Here is a 7,072-nt window from a genome sequence, read left to right as displayed (position 1 = left end):
AGGAGATAAATATGAGTCATAGGGCTATAGCAAAGACCAAGATTTACTGGCTTACTTCTGGGGTCAAAGTTTAATGTTCCTCCAGGGAGTCCCTAGGCAGATAGACTACAGTTGAGAAGGGCTAGAGCTGAGGTACAGGGCTGGCTCAGGATCTTCTGTAAGACTAAAGGCAGCAGGTCTGCCTCTGGAGCACAAAAAGCTTCATCTCCCTCCAGGACCTTAAGTGAGCAAGATGCTCTCAGACAGCAGCTATAAAGGTCTGGAGCTGAGCTTCAGGGTCATTTCAGGGTCCACAGCTGGGACCAAGGTCAGCAGGCTTGTCACCTAAAACATTATTGCTTGTGCCTCATCCTGGGCTTCTTAGCAGATGGTTTTGGTAATAGGATCAAGGCAAAACAGGGCTGTAGCCAGTGGAGCTGGGGCCACTATTGATAAGTCTGACAGCTGGACCTGGGTGTGTTCTCTTAAAACTGCTCTCCAAAGTCTTGGTTTCCACTGGGTTTTTATAATCTCCTACCTGAATCCCAAGTTTCCCCCAAAAGGGCATTTACCCATTGATGGCTGCAAAATTATTGTTGCCGTCAGGGAACATGAACAGAAGGCCTTCTACTTTACCATCTTTCTCCTTTTCTCTCTCACTATTTTTAAGATTTTCTTTTTATTATGGGTTTCCAGTAATCAGGGTCTTATATGCTTTGGTGCGATTTTGGTTTTTATCCTACTTGAGATGTATTGAAATTCTTGAAACTGTGGATTTATAATGTTAACCTCATTTGGAAAATTCTCGGACATTTTTTTCTCAATTTTGTTTTCCTTTTACTTTTTTATTTCTCCTCTTCTCTGAGATCTCAATTACATGAATGTTTAAAATATTGATATTTTCCTACAAGTCATCAAGCCTCTGGTTTTGTTGTCATCCTTGTTGTTTGTTTTGGTTTGCTTTTTCCAGTTTTTTGTTTGTATGTGCTACCTTGTGGGTTGTTTCTATTGCTATGTATTCAAGTTAAATAATCTTTTTTTTCTGCAATACCTGCTGCTAGTCCTGTCTAGTGTATTTTTTCTTTTTTTTGAGTTGGAGTCTCACTCTGTCACCCAGACTGTAATTCAGATAGTGCATGTTTATTTCTATAAGTTATACTTGGCAGCTTTGTTTGAGCTCTAGAAATTATTTGGTCAGTCACCTCGAAAAGTTCTTTTTCCATGTTTCACAAGAGGCAGTTTCTTCTGACAAATGTCTAAATCACTACTCTTCCAAAGATTTGAAGCTATCCATTTGCAGATATTTAGACTTCCCTCTCTGTGTGCTAATTTCTCTTTCTAGTTCTCTTTCTTGAAAATAGCCCCTTTGCCATCTCCATGTTCTCATCTTTGTCTTTTTAAATGGCCTGATACACTTTGGCTTCACTCTCTGCCTATATTAAATATATATACATATATATGCATACACACACATATATACATTTACATATGCCAAAAGTCAGAAGTCTAGTTTTATCTATATTTATGCAATTATATAAATTATTTGTATATATTTATATAAAACTAAACTTTATATATATACATATGTATATAAATAAACTTCTGACTTTTTATACTTAAAATATTTTAACATATTTTGTCTCAATCCATCATGGTCACACAATGATGTCTAACCCTGGCATTCTGTGAAATAATTTATGTTCAATTGGGTAATACCAAGGCATAGTTGTTAGAATAACACCCATTCCCAACTGAAATTAACCCCAAACTGCTTTTTCTCTTTCAGTCTCTTAGCCCAATCTCCACCTTCAGTTTTTCTTTAGGACTGAAATTAGGATTGTCTGGGGTTTGTTATCAGGGTCCACAATTTTTTGCTTTACAGCTTTCAAATTCCTTTCATGTCATAAAATGCAGAAATCATTTGTGTCTTTTCCTCAAGAATAAAAGTTTTATTCTGTCTGTTCAAATGTTTGAAAATTTTTATTTGACATATTTTTTCAGTTTTAGTTTTTAAAGTAGCAAATTAAGTACAATTTCTATTAATATATTCTGTTAAGAGCAAAAAAAAAGTATATACACACACCAACACACACACACATATCTTACAAATATTCATTACTTATTACCTTTTTTGCATAATATGTTTTTAGAATATTATACTTTAAAAATTAGTCTGAAAGGAAGCCAAAGATAGAGGGGAAAAAAGCATTATTTAGAATGTGCATAAATAGAACTGTCAGCAGTTTTTATGTAATAAAAAAACCATTCTTTATCTATGTGAGGAGTTTGAAGAAATAAGTAGTAGACTCAATATTTTAAAGTAAGAAAAATAGTTCTTGTATTCTTACATTACTAAACTCAATAACTAGTTGATGAAAGAGTTAATAATTGATAAACTCTTAAAGCCAACTTTACTTATTTATTTAAGGCTCGGGATCAATCAGGCTGAGTTATCTCCCCTTTATTTTTCAATATCTATACTAAGGCTGCTTTTTCCTACCCAAAAATCTTCACAAATCTAGGGGTAATGAGAATGTCTTTCTCCAGAATCAATTGTCTGACTTTCTTTGAATTGCTCCAGCATTCTGCTAAGTCTATTACTGGAGGGTAGATGTGAGTTGACATAACCAGACTGAAAGCAGTTAATCTGAAAAAAAAAAGACATTCATTTTTTTGTGTATATTCATTCACAGAATGTTGGATCCTCAATCTTTGTTGCCCAGGATGTGGGAACACACACACACACACACACACACACACACACACACACACACACACAAACTGATTACATGAACAAGGAATTCAGGGACCACCAATAAATAAGAACTGGACAAAATGCAACAAATACAAAAAAATTTAAGATTGTTAAAAAGACTACCTTTACTGTAACAGGAGTAGAGAAAAAATATTTGTGGTGTAAGTATGTCACAAAGTCAGTGACAGGAAGAAGAAGAGGCTTCAGTTTACCTCTTCTTTTCTTTGAAGCATGATGTAGTACTATCAGCTGGCATGTGTTTAGGAGAAGTGAGAGAGAACATTATGGGAAGGGAGAGTAGTTAATTGTCATTTTGAGTAAAGGTTAATACATGGACTATAGCTTCTACAGAGAATATAAGGTTATTTTTACAGAAAAGAAAATGTAAAAATTTTGCTATGTAGTTTTAGGTGTCCATTTCAGATTATTTATCACAAACTTATTTTAACAGTCTAATTTATTATATGTTTCTCTGGCAACATTCTGTTACTAAAGAGGAATGAGAGATTAATTAAACTGTTGGGTTTTTTAAGGTTGAGGTTTTGCCATACCACACCCATCTCCTTTTTGTTACATAAATTATCATTTGACTAATGTCTATAATGAAACTCTGAATATAGTAATCAGTTGGGAAGACTTGAAATTCTGATTCTAGTGCCAGAAAAAAAAGTTTGTCTGAAGGAAGACAGATGAGAGTGAACCATTTTCAGGCTGATCTCTCCATCTGGGAAATGTATCTTGTCCTATTTACTTAATTTTTATTATAATGCATTTTTGTTAAAATGAAGAAAAAAGAATTATTGATTGATGAAACACATTGAAAAATATTACTGCCACAAGAAGTATATTATAGGAGGTATTACATGGTAGGAGACAGGAGGGTTTTGAAAGAGAATAAATCCATAGTATTTGTCTCTGTGAAAACAGAAGCAACTTTTCCAAGCATCTCAGGCGATTTCTTAATTTCATTTTATAAGGTCATGTCCCTTTCTCTCACACATTACTGCTGATTATCATAAAGTGCCCTGATATTATAAAGTTGCCTAGGTACAATTGTAGTTCAGAGAATTCCTATGGCCTCTCAAATCAGTCTCTTCTACTTCACCCACCAGCTTTATATTCTTGCCAAAAAACATACTTTTTGAAAAGAGGTAACCTATCCCTTTTTAGAACTCACACATGCCAAAGCCGAACATATTTTCAATGATTCCCATAATGCAATGGAGCAAAAATCAAGCATGAGGGCTTTCAAAATAGAATTTCCATAGATTGACTGATAAGTGACTTTATATTATTGAGTATCTAAGACAAAGATATAAACCTGGCATAGTGGTGAATTCCTATAGTCCCAGCTCCTCAGGAGGCTGAGGCAGGAGGATCACCTAAGCCCAGGAGGTTGAGGCTGCAGTGAGCTATGATCGGGCCACTGCACTCCAGCCTGGGTGACAGAGTGAGACACAGACTTACAAAAAATGACAAAGATAGGAAATATCTAACCATATTACCCTCATTCTCTCATTTAACCTTTGGCAAACATCAATATTTAACCACAGTTCTCTTTGTCACTGAGCATAAATAAGTATTGGAACCTATGCAGTTACTATTAGTTGTGTTTTTGCATTATACAAATGCTGTTTACTATTCAAGCCTAGAAAAACAAATAGAATTGAACAACAAGAAAATAGAGTGCATATTATAAATGATGTTATATAATGTGAAAAGACCTGAATATTCTGGAACTATGGACTAAAATTAACAATAGCAATTTAAGGGAACTGTCAAACCTGGGATTGTTTTAAAAAATAAAATAAAAATAAAATGCAGTAATTTTCATAATGACTTGGCTGTTGGTATATAACATTAAACTCTTTAGTCTAAACAACTTAGAAGTCAGAGAAGGGAGCGCATGTGGTACAGATGATACAGATATGATAAAATTTAGGCTGCATTGACATAAAATTGACTTGCAGAGCAAGGAGGGCAATCATCTTAAGTCACCTAGTGTCCCACCCATTTCTTGGTAAGTCATTTTAAGAACACTATTAACAAAAAGTACCTAAAAAAGAATCCAAAGAAAGAACCAAGATTTTGAGGAGTCTGTGAACTCCATTATATTATAAAGTTTCAAAAGAATCTCCAACTAGGCTAAAGGTGTTATAGTAGAGGCATACATTATCCTTCTTCAAATATTTGAATTGTTGCTGTGTGGATAAAATATTATATACAAGTCACATATCTCTATAGACAACAGGAGCAAAAGGAGAAAGGTATTTGAATGGAACTTCATAACACTTACAGATATATGACAGTGATATGGCTATTTAGCAGTAAATTGAGGATAGAATGACACAGCTAAGACTCTTGTGATGGCATAGCAATGAAAATGAAAGCAGCTTTGGGTCCTTTCCAACACTGGCTCATAACTGCATAAACAATTTCCTATTATATTGTTATATTTTCTCCATGATCTGTTTGTGAAGGGCCTTATTAAGATTCTCTAAACTGTAGCAAAGTTGTTATAGTTGAATCTTCCATAATCAATTAACTTTCACAATGCTTTCCTTGTCCTACACTGAAGAGACTAAAATCATTATTTAAGTATCCTGACTAATCAAAATACTTATCTGTGCATGTTTGAAAAGCATTTGAAGCTTAGATTTTCAATAAACCTAAGTTTTAGGTTGCACTCCACAAAGCCCCTGAAAATAAAGCCATGGAAAGTTTGCAATATGAGGCTTGTAAAGCACTATGCAATGAAATATAAGAGTTTTTATCTACACTATAATTACTACTATGTCCTCAGAAATAATGCATCCATAGATGTGAAATATTCTCATCATCGAGCTTTAGGATGAAATCCTACTCGGGCAATCACTCTCCAAATGGCCATCTGAACATCCTTGTTCCTGAGACTATACACCATGGGGTTCAACAAGGGAGTCACAACTGTGTAGGTCACTGTCACCAACCTACCCTCACTGGAGGAGCACTTGGCTGATGGTCATAGGTAGACAAAGGAAGCACAGCCATAGTGGACAATGACCACAGTGAGATGGGAGGCACAAGTAGAGAAGGCCTTTCGCTTCCCTTCAACGGATGGAATCCTCAAAATGGTGTGAACAATGAAGCCATAGGAGATGCAAATGAAAGTCAGAGGGACCATAAGTGTTAGGACTCCACCAACGAAGATGACTAGCTCATTGATGTAGGTATCAGTACAGGCAAGCCGGATAACTGGTGAGATGTCACAGAAGTAGTGGTTGATCTTGTTTGGGCCACAGAAAAGGAGTTCAAAAACTAAGAGGGAACCTATCAGTGAGAACAGAAAACCAACCACAGCACATGTTGCTGCCAGTTGCCTACATACCTGCCAACTCATGAGGATGGGGTAGTGGAGAGGATGGCAGATGGCAGCATAGCGATCATAACCCATCACTCCAGGGAGCATGCAATTAGTGATGGCAAAACCAAGGAAGAAGAACATCTGAGTAGCACAGTTAATAAATGAGATGATTCTAAGCAGAGATAATAGCTTTATGAGCATCTTGGGCAGGATGACTAAGGTGTAACATGTCTCAGAAACGGAGAGGATCCCTAGGAAGAAGTACATAGGTATGCGGAGGCTGTGATCCAGGCAGATGACAGTGACAATGGTGATATTTCCACTCAGAATAATCAGATATATAGGCACAGAAAAATGGCAAAAAGAATTATCTGAATGTCCCCAAGGCTGGAAAATCCAAGCAAGGGGAACTCTGTGACAGGAGAAATTAGCTTGGTTGACTTCGTCCCAGAGATTGACCTACAGTAAGCAAAAGTAAAGAAACAAAAAGTTTATTATGAAACAATAAACCAAAGAATGGGGAAGGACTTATGCTAGTAGCAAATGCCTTACTTATCATATCAATTCACAGTATTGTTTCTAATACTCAGATTAAATCTCTTTCCAGTGATATTTCTACCTTTCTTATAGTACATAAGTCTAGATGATCTTTACACATTGTTTACTTCAAATTTACCTTATTGATAAATAAATTACAAATTATACACATTTAACAATATTTTCTAAGTGACACAATTTTCTTAGGCTACAAAATCGAAGTACCTTTTTTTTTTTGCGTTGGAGTCTCACTCTGTCACCCAGACTGGAGTGCAGTGGCATGCTTCTGGCCACCACAGCCTAAACCTGCTGGGCTCCAGTGATCCTTCCACCTCAGCCTTCCAAGTAGCTGGCGCTACAGGCGCTACAGGCAGCTACCATGCCCAGCTAATTTTTTGATTTATTGTAGAGATGAGGGCTTGCCAAGTTGCCCAGGCGGGCCTCGAACCCGCGGGCTC

The 7,072-nt window shown here is 36.2% G+C and overlaps 1 pseudogene; it reads right to left on the bottom strand.

The window, feature by feature from the left end:
* Positions 1-5,570: 5,570 nt before the first annotated feature.
* On the bottom strand, positions 5,571-6,536 carry LOC103259095 (annotated as a pseudogene).
* Between the last annotated feature and the right edge of the window lie 536 nt (positions 6,537-7,072).

The sequence above is a fragment of the Carlito syrichta genome, unplaced genomic scaffold, assembly GCF_000164805.1.
Source record: "Carlito syrichta isolate Samal-C Ts95f unplaced genomic scaffold, Tarsius_syrichta-2.0.1 Scaffold302482, whole genome shotgun sequence".
In the NCBI taxonomy this organism is placed as follows: domain Eukaryota; kingdom Metazoa; phylum Chordata; class Mammalia; order Primates; family Tarsiidae; genus Carlito; species Carlito syrichta.
The sequence above is the reverse complement of the archived record's forward strand: the minus strand, read 5'-3'. Positions and strand labels throughout refer to the sequence as shown.